Source organism: Portunus trituberculatus, chromosome 37, assembly GCF_017591435.1.
Source record: "Portunus trituberculatus isolate SZX2019 chromosome 37, ASM1759143v1, whole genome shotgun sequence".
Lineage (NCBI taxonomy): Eukaryota > Metazoa > Arthropoda > Malacostraca > Decapoda > Portunidae > Portunus > Portunus trituberculatus.
This window is the reverse complement of record NC_059291.1, coordinates 4,331,687-4,346,309: the sequence shown is the minus strand read 5'-3', so window position 1 is coordinate 4,346,309 and position 14,623 is coordinate 4,331,687. Positions and strand designations below refer to the sequence as shown.

At 42.6% G+C, this 14,623-nt stretch overlaps 1 protein-coding gene and 1 long non-coding RNA gene across 2 annotated transcripts in view; one reads left to right on the top strand and one right to left on the bottom strand.

Moving 5' to 3' along the window:
- Positions 1 to 2,346: 2,346 nt before the first annotated feature.
- LOC123514321 lies at positions 2,347 to 4,417 on the top strand. The gene is made up of 3 exons (XR_006677571.1): positions 2,347 to 2,434; positions 2,677 to 2,973; positions 3,855 to 4,417. It is a non-coding gene; the product is annotated as an uncharacterized LOC123514321 (long non-coding RNA).
- Positions 4,418 to 5,796: 1,379 nt separating this feature from the next.
- Positions 5,797 to 14,623, bottom strand: part of LOC123513827 (lateral signaling target protein 2 homolog) — a 31,835-nt gene continuing 23,008 nt past the window's right edge. Inside the window, exon 8 of the mRNA XM_045271208.1 lies at positions 5,797 to 6,975. The gene's annotated coding sequence lies outside the window, so the exon portion shown is untranslated. The remainder of the gene's footprint in view (positions 6,976 to 14,623) is intronic.

Genomic DNA, 14,623 nt, shown 5'->3' with positions numbered 1-14,623 from the left:
ATGTGTCTGTGTTAATGAACAGTAGTGGCAGGATCCAGGTGGCAGGTGGCAGGTGGCAGGCGGCAGTTGGCAAGTGGCATTCCCGCCTCGCTGAAACAAGTTGTTCAAACTATCCCTTCCTCATTTCAGTATTGTGAGCATTGGCAATATTATTTACTCGTCATGCCTGTAGGCCTACCTGCTTCATAATTAGTGCAGGAAAATGTGGATACGTTGGTTTGGCTGGTTAAAGGATTATGTGTCTTGACTTTTCAGTAATATGACAACTGGAAATATTATGCACCGTAGCTACGTGCCGTGTCCTTACAATGATAATAATAATAATAATAATAATAATGATGATAATAATAATAATAATAATAATAATAACAGTGATAATAATAATTAATAATAATAATAATAATAATAATAATAATATCAATAATAGTAATGATAATAATTTTAATAATGATAATAACAATGATAATACTATAATAATAATAATAATAATAATAATAATAATAATAATAATAATAATAATAATAATAATAATGGTAATATATATATATATATATATATATATATATATATATATATATATATATATATATATATATATATATATATATATATATATATATATATATATATATATGTGTGTGTGTGTGTGTGTGTGTGTGTGTGTGTGTGTGTGTGTGTGTGTGTGTGTTGTGTACGAGTATGTGTGGGTATAATAGATAGGTAGATAGATAGATAGATAGATTGATAGATAAATGGATACCTAAAGCATGTAAAGGAGTGTCACGTGAGTGAGGAGGTTTGAGACCTACGTGGGTTACCGCCGGCTTAGACTAAAGATAACAATGCTTATATAGAACGATGCTCACCGAGTGATTAATTAGTTATTGTCTTTATTGCAAACTAGGGAGGGAGGGAGGAGGAGGAGGGTGTAGCAGGAGGAGGAGTATGGGGAGGGAGGAGGAGGAGGAGTACGAGGAGGAAGTGAAGCGGAAAGCAGTGAGGCACAACCGAACGATTTCTTCTATAGGCGTTGTACAGGTAAGACGTGTGTGCTCTGATAAGTGTGTCGGCCCGCTGCCGTGTCCAGGGTTTGACAACATTGAAAGGATTTTGTGTGTTGGTTTGGTGTTATCCCTCTCGTTGCGTTGTTGTAGGATGGGAAGGTATTAGACAGTTAGACACTGCGGTGGTGGTGTGTGTGCGTGTGTAGTGATGGATTTTTACTAGTTTCTCATGAACAGGATTATTTAAAAGTTTCCTATGAGTTTTAGAGGATAGGAAGTGTTGCCTGTCATTTCGTGGGATTCTGCGTTCATAGTATTTCTTAATGTCAGTTTGCTGTCTGGTAACAGTTAATTCGTAAAAGGAGTTGCTATTCCGTAATAAAATAACGCGTTAATGTTCTGTTAATGGATAGTGCCTCATAACATCTTTGAGCACAGCACATGGTTACAATACCGTGGTGTTGGCTTTGTCCACGGCAGGGCTTGGGTGCGTGTGCGTTGATTGCAAGGCTGCAAGTTGCTTTTAGTGGCTCTTATGGTTTCTTACACGGTTCCCCGTAGTGTGTATCGGCCTCTCCTCGCTGAGCGGTAGCAGAGATGTAGAAGCCGTCACGAACCTTGGGATGACCTGTGTTTTTTCGTGGGTTTGTATTTTCCTCATGTCTCGTTGTTTAGATGGACTTCTATATCAAGCTCCGGAGTTTGCTATAATGCATGTATATCAAGCTCCGGAGTTTGCTATAATACAGAGTACTGTGTTGTGTGTAACGATCCGAGCAGTAAAAATACTATCTGAAGCGTTATGAACCCTCTCCCCTTGGATTCGGTATTTACTTCGAGCGCATGACTTCAATGCCGCTACGTGACAGCTTCGTTCCTACTCGAGATGGAGGGAGCCTAAACTTCGGTCTCAGAGTACCCAGGTGCCTTCCATTCCAACCATACTTAATTCCGGTCTTCCAGGCAGTAAGTGTAGGAACAATGGAGTACAACGTTTCGGCGTGTGGTGCACGTGTTAGGTGCAGCACTACACGCTAGTTAAGTCCTTGTGTAATATAAGCAGTTGCATTTACTTTGAGGTAGTCACTCTGATTATACTGTGCAATCTGTCCCGAGAGCATAGAAAAGGTCTTAAATTAGTCATAATGACTTGACACAGCAGGTGAAGGATGTTTCTTGATTGATGATTGATAACTATTATTGCAGCAGTGTATACAACAAGGGAGAAGGTCTGGTCATGCCGGCCACCCCCTAAACACGGGGTAAGTGATTCTCTGGCGTAGATCGCCGCTACGTGGCAGCTTCGTTCCTACTCAAGATGGAGGGAGCCTAATCGTTCCTACTCAAGATGGAGGGAGCCTAAACGTCGGTCTCAAGAGTACCCAGATGCCTTCCATTCCAGCCACACTTATTCCAGTCTTACCCAGGCAGTAAGTGTAGGAATAATCGAGTACAACGTTTCGGCGTGTGGTGCACATGCTAGGTGCAGCACTACACGCTAGTTAAGTCCTTGTGTAATATAAGCAGTTGCATTTACTTTGAGGTAGTCACTCTGATTATACTGTGCAATCTGTCCCGAGAGCATAGAAAAGGTCTTAAATTAGTCATAATGACGTGACACAGCAGGTGAAGGATGTTAGATTGATTGATTGATTGATAACTATTATTGCAGCAGTGTATACAAGGGAGAAGGTCTGGTCATGCCGGCCACTCCCTAAACATGGGTAAACGAGTCTCTGGCTTAAGTCAGGAGATGAGTTCGCCCCGCCAGACTTGCTCGTCCCGCCACAACTCTGGCATTCCAACATATGCACACAACCAACTTGGTTACCTGTATCTGACCCCCAAGCGTCTGAGAAGCCTGGCATCGTGATCCTCCTCACTTGCGTCCATGTGATAGCTGTCCATCTCCAGGTCGTCGTCTTCAGAAGAGGACGCAGACTGCGGAGGTCCGGCGGTCATTGGAGGCGTAGGTTTTCAGGAATTGTTCGGTCTTGGTATTAAAGGTAATATAACGAGGGTGATAAAAGCAAAACTCGTGGTCCGGCACAGGTAGAAACTGGGCCGTTTCAGTTCGTTCATTGGAGGCGTAGGTTATCAGGAATTTTGCGGTCTTGGTATTAAACGTAATATAACGAGGGTGATAGAAGCGAAACTCGTAAGGTTTGTAATCGGAATAAAATGAAAACTGAGTTTTTAAAGTTAAGAGATTTGGAGTGGTGGGTGAATGGAATGCCCTAAACGATTAACAGAGCCCACACACCACACCACACCACACCTCACCTCACCTAGCCTATATTTGAGGACCTACTACGCATTTCAGAGTCATTGTTTTTCGCGAATATCTTTCAAACTAATGAATTAATCGGAATGGTACTTTGACAATGTGTACAAGACACCTTCCGGTAACTTTTGGTCATACTAAGCATTGCCAAATGGTGTTTACTAAAAGCGTTTATTCTTGACGTTTAAAGCCGGTCAAACGAGTCGCCAGAACTAACGTACACAATCGAACGTGGAGGGGGGGGAAGATAGCGGGAGAGTGATAGGAGGGGGGAAGCGAGCGGGAGAGAGGAACATAGGGAGGAATGGGATGGGGGATTGTAGACGTTCGTATGGATAGGTTGGCGAGGCTCGGCAACACCGTATATCTCAAGAGTAAACGCTTTTACTATCATTTGGCATTGCTTAGTATGACCAAAAATTAGCGGAAGGTGTCTGGTACAGTGTCAAAGTACCATTCCGATCAATTCATTAGTTTGAAAGATATTTGCGAAAAACAATGACTCACTCTACGTGAAATGCATAGTTATTCATGATAAAAGTATAAAGGTAAAATTATTTTTACAGATCGTGCCACTTTTGAAAGGAGAACCAAACCGACGTGTTCTAACAACCTCAACGTGCGGCAGGAAAGACGCCAACTGTCTCACTTCACCTTCCACGAAGAATTTGACCCTGCCTCGCACTAACTCTTGTCCTGGTAACACGTGGTGCCATCCAGGGAGGGAACACGCTGCTTCGCTGCTCCTTCCACGGAGGAATTGGACGCTGCATAGCACCAGGCTTGTCACTGGTAACACGTGGTGCCATCCTGGGAGGGAGAACACACTGCCTCGCTGGGCCTTACACGGAGGAACCGGACCCTGCCTCGCACTAACTCTTGTCCTGGTAACACCGGTGCCGTCCAGGGAGAGAGGACATTGCCTCTGTGCACCTTACTGTGGAATTGTACCCTGCCATGACAACGCGGTACCATGCAGGGAGGGAGGACAGACCGCCTCGCTTCATCTAATCAATACTTGTTGCTGATCACTCTTGTTATATTATTCATTCAGATGTTATTCCTTCATTTTCTGTGATGTACCCACATAACTGGTGTTAGTATTTGATAATAAATCATAAAATTGTTATGGATGCTTTACATAACCTTTTTTTTTTTTTTTTAAGATGCCTGTGAAAAACCTGCCCTAACCCTATTAGCCCCCATGTTATATGATCTAGTTCATTTTTAAAAATGGGGGTGCTAACTCAATTGGCGCTGCAGAACTGGCAAAAAATGCTACCCAAAACGAAGATGGCAAGAAATGCTGAATGAAAATCCCTGCAAAAAGGGCCAAAAAACTGCTGAAAAATCCCTGCAAATGAATGAATATAGTAATAAAATAAATGCAAAAATCCTTGCAAAACAGAAAATACTGAAAAATTCCTGCACAATGGTCCAAAAACTGGTGGGACAAAAAAAATCCCTGCAAAATGGTCCAAAATGGCAAAAAATGCAAAATTCCCTGCAAAATAGGCCAAAAAACTGCTGAAAAATCCCTGCAAAAAGGGCCAAAGGCCAAAAAACTGCTGAAAAATCCCTGCAAAAAGGGCCAAAAACTGTGCTAAGTCATAAATACTCCAAAGAGTCTCCGGAGAAAGTGCACATGTATATTTGGGTTAAAAATACAATGAAGAGTCTCCCTTCCTTTTTATTCAATCAACACGTGTAGTCCATGAAAAAACTCTACAAAAATTTTCAACTTAGAAAATTTCTAGTTAGTGGACTTCTACATACTCAACTTCGAATAATTCTAGAACATTTCTAGTGGATTAGCAAAATTTGACAATTTTTACATACTCAACTTAGAATAATTCTTTCTAGTGGATTAGCAGAACTTAGAAAATTTCTAGTTAGTGGACTTCTACATACTCAACTTCAAATAACTCTAGAACATTTCTAGTGGATTAGCAAAATTTGACAATTTTTACATACTCAACTTAGAATAATTCTTTCTAGTGGATTAGCAGAATTTGCACAATTTTTACATACCCAAATTGGAATAATTCATATTTTTTTTTCTCAAATATTACATGACTCTGGGAATATTTTTATCTTTTAAAGTTACTTCAGAAACAAACAAGGAAAGTTGCAAGAAAGACCATGAGGCCTGCACCTGCACATACATAGCAGCAGTCCCTGTATAAACAGGTCTGCCTCATTCCACCTACCATTGCCATCCATACATTTGTCTAATATAACAAAACAAAATGCATATAAGAACATAAGAGTAGTATTTTAAGAGCATTTTCATTGCAAAAGTCTAGGAGAAACTATCAACTCTGTAAAATTACTATAAAGCATTTCACAATGGCATTGCTCTCCAACAGCATGTTATCCCTTGCAACACTATATTGTCCCCATAAATATAAAAAACAAAGACCATCATTCTAGGGCCGCATTCTACACAGTTAACCTCAGGTCTCACTGAATACCTGATTATCACTCCACTGTTGGCTTTTAGGCTCATTATTTGTCAACTTTATATATGTACAGAAATAAATAGGTCCTTGACATAATTTTCTACAATTTAAATTATTTTGACAATCATATTAATACTTTGGGAATAGTTAGACTGTGTATCCAAACAAAAGAAACATGACACATGCAAGCCACATGGGGCAAAGTTTCTTTGGGTTTGGGAAAAAATTTATCCTCAGCAGTTATCTATAATGGAAAATTACTGCATCAAAGAAGGATATTATTTAATCATCATTACGGATATTTATCATTAATTAATAATAAAAACTGTTTGGGATCAAGCTATGGTACATAAAGCCAAGTTCCCACCATGTTGACAAGAGTTTTAAGACAGCAGTTGACTGCGCTACAACAAGGTGAGGCCTGTCTTGGCACTTACGACGAGCTACAAGGTTAGAGCCTGTCAGAGAGGGACTTGTGCATAAAATGCACCATTTTGTCCATCTTGGCACTTATGACGAGACACAAGATTAGAGCCTGTCATAGAGGGACTTGTGTTTAAAATGCATCATTTTGTCTCGCTATGATCATGTCCCTAGCCTTGACAATTTGTAGAATACGGCCCCTGAAATCTTACACAGAACACTAACAGCAAAGCTCTAGGAAGTTGAGAAACTTCCTATTTAATCTGTCTAAATATTCTCAATCAAAAATGCATATAAACCTAATTACACACAACATCTTTTCCCTAAATTAAAGACATTTAACATCAAGGAATGACTGGCACACTTGCCCACAAAGCTGCACACACACACACTCCTTGCAGTGTTGACTGAAATTCTATCTGCATGATTAAGACTGACACAACTAGATCATGCTAATAAACACAGACCTTAAAACAAATCTTCATAATGCAAGATCTCTTATAAGTCTTTTTTTATATATTATAAATTTCATAAACCATTACTCCTTGTAGCTAAATATACACTTACATGTAATGAAGTGATTCAATGTACAAAGGTCAACAGTCATGAAATCTATGAGTATGGATGGTGACATATAATTCTTCAGTTAAAACTGTGTGCGCTACTTTCCACAAAAAAGAAAGCATGAACCAATGATGCTGAGAATGTTGAAGCATCCTCCATCCTTGCCCCTCTCTGTCTTGCAGTCTGCACACACGTTTATGAAAGCAGTGTGCAGTGTGCCGCTGGACCTCCAAAAAACCTGCAACAAAAAGAAAGGAGTCAACAAACGTTCATGTTTAGCAGTCATTTACCTTCAAGTCATCTTATCAATCTGAAATTGTCAAAATTATTCACTTGTAATCACATTTGTGGTACAGGAAGGTATATCAAAAACCCAGTCAAGCAAAGCCACACTAATTGCAACAAAGTCAGAGAGAGAGAGAGAGAGAGAGAGAGAGAGAGAGAAATTGTTACAGATTATATTTTTCATTGTATCTTTTACTTTTGCTCATCTTTGTAACATTTTGGTGTCAAATGGTAATAAAAAAGGATATAATAAGAACATATCTAGGATAAAAACAGCTGAACTTTAGAGGTGGTAGCAAGGATAGGTATGGTCATGATAAGTAACTTATGTGACTTTATTGGCGTCTTGTGTTAGTGACTGTCCTGGTACAAGAAAAATTACACAGTAGATATTCATAGTACAATTACCTTATGGGCAGTTAGGTTAGGTTAGGTTATTACTAGGATAGTTTATCTTCTGGGGGAGATGAATTATAGCTTAGTTTACCACTCATGGATGGTCTATTCTTTACTTATAATCTAAACTGGAAGCCTCACATCTCATCTCTTGCTAAAACATGTCATGCATTTTTACCATGAGTGTTGAGTATTATTAGACAATTTTATTTACATTAAGAAGGGTCTATGGAGGTAAGAAGAAAAATAGCCAGGATCTTTACTATCTTAATCCCCATAAAAGTTTCTAAAGCTGAATAAAATCACTAAATATAGTCATCAGAATAAATATGAAAACGTGTCATGGTAATGAAGGGGTTAAAGTTCCTTGTTGCTTTGTTCTCCATTATTTACAGTAGCATCTAAGGCATTGTTATAATTCAGTTGCTTTAAATGTCTTGTTATGAGGAAGACATTCTTATTACTAATCTCGGCTTCATATGACGCTGGATGGTGTTGTGTCTAACCTAAATAACTCACTCACTATTACTGGTCTCAGCAAGATGTGTATATTGGTATCTCGTCCTCATAAGCCAGGGGTTCTCAACCTCTTCTCGTTGAGAACCCCCAGTTATAAGACCAGAACCCCCAGTAATCTAGTACCAAACAACATTAATTCTGACACCGAATAGAATGTTAATTTAGTGGCTAACACTAATTCGATATGAAATGGTACTGCAAAGGATATTACTAGATCAACCATCTCAGTACCCATGGAAATCGTCTTGGGAAGCTACTGGGGATTCCTTAATTCCACGCTGAGAACCCAATGTCATATATATATATATATATATATATATATATATATATATATATATATATATATATATATATATATATATATATATATATATATATATATATATATATATATAAACAATGCAATTTTGATTGCATTGTCATAATCCACTTTTGAAAACATAATATTGAAACCGTATTACGGTATTATTGAATATGTTACTGTGTTTACTACTACATTCCTTATAACATAACATAACATATAACATAACATAAATAATAGGATAACAAAGGGCCACCAGGGCCCATCTAGGTTATCCTGTATCAGTCGCACAGCGACCTCGTCATCAGTACTTAAAGATACACTTACAAGTACACAATACATTATATACTAATTCTAAATATTTGGCCCATTAACAGGGCTAAGTCCTGCAGCGAAATCCTCTACAATTTGTGGTCCCCATACATGGGGATCATGTCTTATTTAACTATAGTAAATTTCTTATAAAACTATCATGCAGTGCTATACATAATTATAAATCTAATAAATTTAAGTGCTTATCTAATCTGTTTTTAAACATTGTCAAACTAGTGCTATTTACAACCGTCTCTGGCAATGCATTCCAGAAGTCTACCACTCTATGACTAAAGAAATATTTTCTTATATCTAACCTGCAGCCTTGCTTTCTAATCTTCCTGCCATGATTTCTAGTCCTATTTCCTCCTCTAAGGTAAAGAAAGATCTCACATCTATGTAGTTTGTATCTGAGAACATTTTAAATAACTCTATCATATCCCTCTTATACATCTCCTCTCAAATGAAAACATGTTTAATTCCTTTAATCTATCTCTATACTCCAGGCGCTTTAATGCTGGTATCATCCTAGTTGCTCTTCTCTGAACTGCTTCTAACATGTTGATATCCTGCCTATAGTGGGGTGACCAGGCCTGTATGCAATACTCTAAATGGGGCCTAACATAGGAATTATATAAGCTACGCACCACTTCCTTACTTTTATAACTAACATTTCTATTTATAAAACCCAGGATCCTATTTGCCCTATTTCTTGCTTCTAAACATTGCTTTGAAAATTTCATAGTCCTGTCTATCACTACTCCTAAATCCTTTCCTTCCTCTACTGCCTCTAGCCAACATCCCTCCATCTCATAGTTAAAGTTTGTGTTGTCTTTACCTAAATGCATAACCTGACACTTTTCAGAATTAAACTCCATCTGCCACCTGTCTGCCCATGCTATCAGCCTGTCCAGGTCTCGTTGTATTCTGTAATTGTCCTTTTCACCCTGTACTGCACATGCTATCTTAGTATCATCTGCAAACTTTGATACTTTGCTACTAATTCCTATATCTAAATCGTTAATGTACACCAAGAAAAGAAGAGGTCCTAGCACTGATCCTTGGGGTACCCCACTAACCACTTCCTTCCACTCAGACATTGCCCCATTTAATACTACTCTCTGTTTCCTATCAGAAAGCCATTCACTAATCCAGTCAACTAACCTACCCCCTATCCCATGTAGTCTCAATTTGTACACTAGCCTCCTATGCGGTACCTTATCAAACGCCTTGCTAAAATCTAGATATATAACATCTATGCTATTTCCATCATCTAACTCCTTGGTAATATATTCTAAGATATCGAGCAAATTTGTAAGACAGGAATTACCAACTTTTTTGTACCCGTACTAGTATATGGAAGTATATATATATATATATATATATATATATATATATATATATATATATATATATATATATATATATATATATAGAGAGAGAGAGAGAGAGAGAGAGAGAGAGAGAGAGAGAGAGAGAGAGAGAGAGAGAGAGAGAGAGAGAGAGAGTTTGTACTGGAGTGTCTGTGCGCAAGCCGGGTGTGTGATTGATTGATTGATTGATAACTTTATTGTTGTAGAAGTGTATACAACAAGGGAGGGAGTCGGGTCATGCCGACCACCCCCTAAACATGGGACAAAAAGGATTTAAGAGGCGAAGGTGAAGCACGTCCTGCCACACGTCTGGCACCACCGTCCCGCACTGCCAACCTGGGACAGCGATACCTGCTGGTGCACCCAAGCGAGCCCCTCAGTTACAGCGGCAAGCTTGGTCTGCAGCCAGTCCAGTGTCTGAGCAGCCATGGGTACCCACTCCTCCTCATCCATGTCCATGTTATCCAATACCAGGTCTGCCTCTACAGAGGGGGACCCAGACCGCGGAGGCGTGCAGTCTGGCACAGACAGGGGCTGAGCCGGGGCCGGCAGGAGCGGTGGCTGTACTGGGGCCGATGGCTGGACTCGCTGGGGCTGAGAACTAGCCGGCACACTCTGGGGCTGGCTATCAGGGGCAGACTGGGGCGAAGGAAGTACCGGGACAGACACTGGCTGGGGCCATAGGCTAGCTGGCACACTCTGGGGCTTGTTACCTGGGGCAGGCTGGACAGTAGCAGACACTGGTTGGGGACAGGGCCTGGCCGGCACACTCTGGAGCTTGTTATCTGGGGCAGGCTGGACAGTAGCAGACACTGATTGGGGCTGGGGGCTGGCTGGCACACTCTGGGGCTGGTTCTTGTGGGCAGGTTGGGGCACTGGTTGGACAGGGGCGGGCACTGGTTGGGGTGAAGGGCTCGCTGCGTCCCGCTGTTGCTCCAAGGCAGTGACCCTCACACGCAAGTCCCTGACCTCGACCTGGATTCCCAGCAGGAGCTGCACCACGTCCTGGAGGGTCGCAGGCACGCCAGCCTGCGATGCAGGGGCTGCATCCTCAGCCCCTACCACAGCAGCATAGTAAGGGGCAGTCCTGCGTGACACAGGGACAGGTGGCCGTGTGGCAGGGACGGGAGGGTGAGCCGCCTCAGACTGGGCTGGGGCAGCTGTGCTAAGCAGGGATGGAAATGCTGATGGCTGGGTGGCTGGCAGAGGCAGAGCAGGGAAGTCGGACCAGGACGGGGCACCATTTGGCCAAGCATTGTGTTGCGGAGCTGGGGCGGGCTGAAAAAAAACCACCCTGGAGGGGCCGACAGTGGTGTCGGGGGTCTGTGGCTCCCTGACGGGCCTGGGCCGAGCAGGGCAGCGACGCGAAGAGGCGTTGTGGTTGCCCCTACAGTTGCAACACAGCGGGATGACTCTGGTGCCAGCACGTATCTTTTCCAGGCAGCGGGAGGAAGGATGACTCCCAGAACAGTACCTGCAGCGTGGCGCTGACTTGCACTTCCAGCTCTGATGCCCTAACCAACAGCAGTGGCCGCACAGGTCAGGCTCAGGGGTGTACTGGCCCACGTGGAAGCAGCCCAGGCCGTGGAGGTGCACCGAGCTGGGCATGGCCCCTTCAACGAGGCCCAGGAGCTGAGGGCGGGGCTCACCAGCGAAGACGCGCCTCTTGAGCCGAAGGAAAGCCACTAGCGTGGAGAGAAGGTGAACATTGATGGCGGTAGACACGCCATGAACGATGACCATCTGCTGCCGGGCGTCATGGTCCGCTGGGGTCATGGTGAGGCCGAGGAAGCCCTCCTTCACCAACATGTCGTATGCCGCCGACCGAGGGTTGACCATCAGGTACGGCCTGCGCCTACCTTCCTTCATGAGTGGCTCCAAGGACGGGTGCTGTTTGACCAGCGCCAGGAACCACTCGTAGAGTTGTGCCAGAGTCTTGCCGTGCCTCTCGGGAAACCTCACACGGTGACGGGAAGTGCCCGGCTGAGGCGAGGAAGCACGAGAGGCGGTGTCAGTATCCATGACGTCCTGCAGGCCTAGAGACAAGGGTGGCAAGTCCATAGAGGCGGAGGCAGCAGCGGGGGTGCGGGGGTTGACCCTTTGTCTGGTCAGGTCAGGGGAGGCCATGCGGTCAGCGGCGGCGGGGAGACAAAGCTTCTCCGCTCCACCAACAGGAAGTTTTATCCTTTTAACATGAATAATGGTCTCCCATGGCTGGCCTGCCAAAAGACAGGCGTCCTGGCTATCCACAGGGTAGGCCGTGAAGGTGTGCTCCTCAGAGAGGACCTCAGCACTTCTCTTCTTTTTTCTTTTTCTTTTTTTTTATACCATGTGGGCTTTTCATGGGAATTTATGGGCTAAAGAGGATACTTTTTGGGTACCCCCTATCTCAAAGCCCACCCGCTAGGAGACCGTTACCCCGAGTGAGAAAGCCCAACCTACACTCGGACCGTGGACAGGATTCGAACCCGTGCGCTTGGAGACCCCTCGGATCCCAAAGCACGCATGATTCCACTGTACCACGGCGGCTTTGTTCATACAGAACGGATCGAGGAAAATAGACACCCGCCAGCCACGAGCCGTGGGTGCTAATTTGCCGGGTGTGTTATGTCCTGTGTTAAGTCCCATAACACATAAACTGAGTGAAAATGACGAGGTAAAGTTCAAATTTTTCCGCCAGTACCTTTCCACTGTTGTGTGCGCACCAGAGAGAAAGAACTACTATACATTTCAGCGGTGGACAAACGGTGTTTTTTGCAGATATCTCCTAAACGAATCGTTGGATGAGTATGATATTTCAACACACTACCTTGAACATCCGTTCGTAATTTATGGTTAACATACCACAGTGCTATATGTGTTATGTGAGGAGTTTACTCGTGAAAAATAGCACAAAGCCGACGAGTCATGTTGACGCATTCCAATGAAAGTGTGGTTCCCCCACACACCCACCCAAACCATTCCTAACCACTACGTTTTCAATTGCGGCGCGGGTGAGGGTAAACGGAGGCAAACGGAGGCAAGTTTTCGCAAACGCGAGCAGACGCCTTTCCACAGACGCCTTTCCAAAGCGTTTGCTCTCGTTTGGCAAACGATTTTTAGCCAATCAGCGTGGAGCAACCCCATTAACCTCATGGAATGAGATCAAGAAGGAGTTACATTTCGAATAAAACTGAATAGTTAGACGTATGTTAGGCCATAAAAGTGGGTACTGTAGATGTAGATTTACGTTTACATATTGTGCGGCATACTGGAGAGAACCAATATAAAAAATACGGCGTAAAATAAATTAAGGAGTTGGTGGTAGCTGGTGACATGTCGCATCTATCCGTCCTTGTTGTGGGTGTTGTCCGATTCCATTCTTCTAGTCGTGACTTCGATACAATAATGGAGTTACTTTTCTATTATTAGGTGAGAAAATGATAATATTTTTGCAAATCCTTATATCATAAAGAAATGAATGATGGTAAAAATAGATTATCTGCTAATTATTGACGTAATTCAATTATATAGGCGTCAGAAAACCGCAGCCATACATCAACAATGGAACACCTTCAAAACAAGCCCGCGTAGATCAAACCACTTCCAGGACTGAAGACCTGTTGTTTTTTTATGAGTATTGCGCTGCTCGGCCCTCAGCATATACAAATGATGAAACACTGGTGACCTATAATACTCCCCATCAAGGAATAAATCTCCAAACTCTTCTACTATGCTGCTGTGTTTACGTCTTGACCACAGTGCTGGCTCAGGCGACTGATGTGTACGATAACTTCTCCCAGGGATTGAGATCACAGTGACACGGTCGTCTGGCACCACCGACGGTGTCCTCAGCACTGTCCTGTTCAGCGTGAACTCAAACATGTTTGGCCTTGCGGTGACGCTACTGAAAACGCCTGTACGTCTCCCCCGTCTCGGAAGTTCTCGCCCTCTTTATATCCCTCCTCTCCTCTCCCTAGCTCCTCGCCTCCCTCACTCCTGTGTCCCTCCCTACTTCTCCCACCACTGTATTTATACATTATAATGTTCTGTAAGTGTGTATGTATAGATATGATTATTAACGAGTATGGTACAATTTCATGAAGGCAAGAAGTGCTTCACGTTGATAATTACTGTACAATAGCACGTTTACGTGTAGTATATAGAAGAGCCATGTTTGCAGTCGTTATGGTCAACCATGTGAACATGATGTGCTGGAATTACCTGTGACTTGGACCTTCTACTGTTAGGAAAAGTTGATACTCTTATTACGTACTGTCTACCTATTGATCATTAAAAGTGGTCCAGTTTATATATATTATTATTTTGTTGTTAGATACGTTGCTTATTATCCACCTATACGGCCATTAACAGCGGAATTAGCTATTGCTTTCACGGTCGTTTGACCCACTCTGGTTTTCATGTCCACTTATAATATCATTAATGTATGATATGTATGTACATACTGACGTATGTAACTATTATACCTATACGTATGTAATTACAATAGGAAGAAAAAATCAAAGTTGGAAGGCTGATGGTGAAGAGGGAAGCGGGGAAGAGGGTCATGCGATACTGGAGTAGAGAAGGAGTGGTCTGGGGGTTCTTCAGGGTGGTGGTGGTGGTGGAGAGGTTAGACGCGTACCCCACACTCGTCCGATTCTGTTTTAATACCTTTGATATGATGACTGGATTAGGCGTAATATCACTCAGTAAACTCC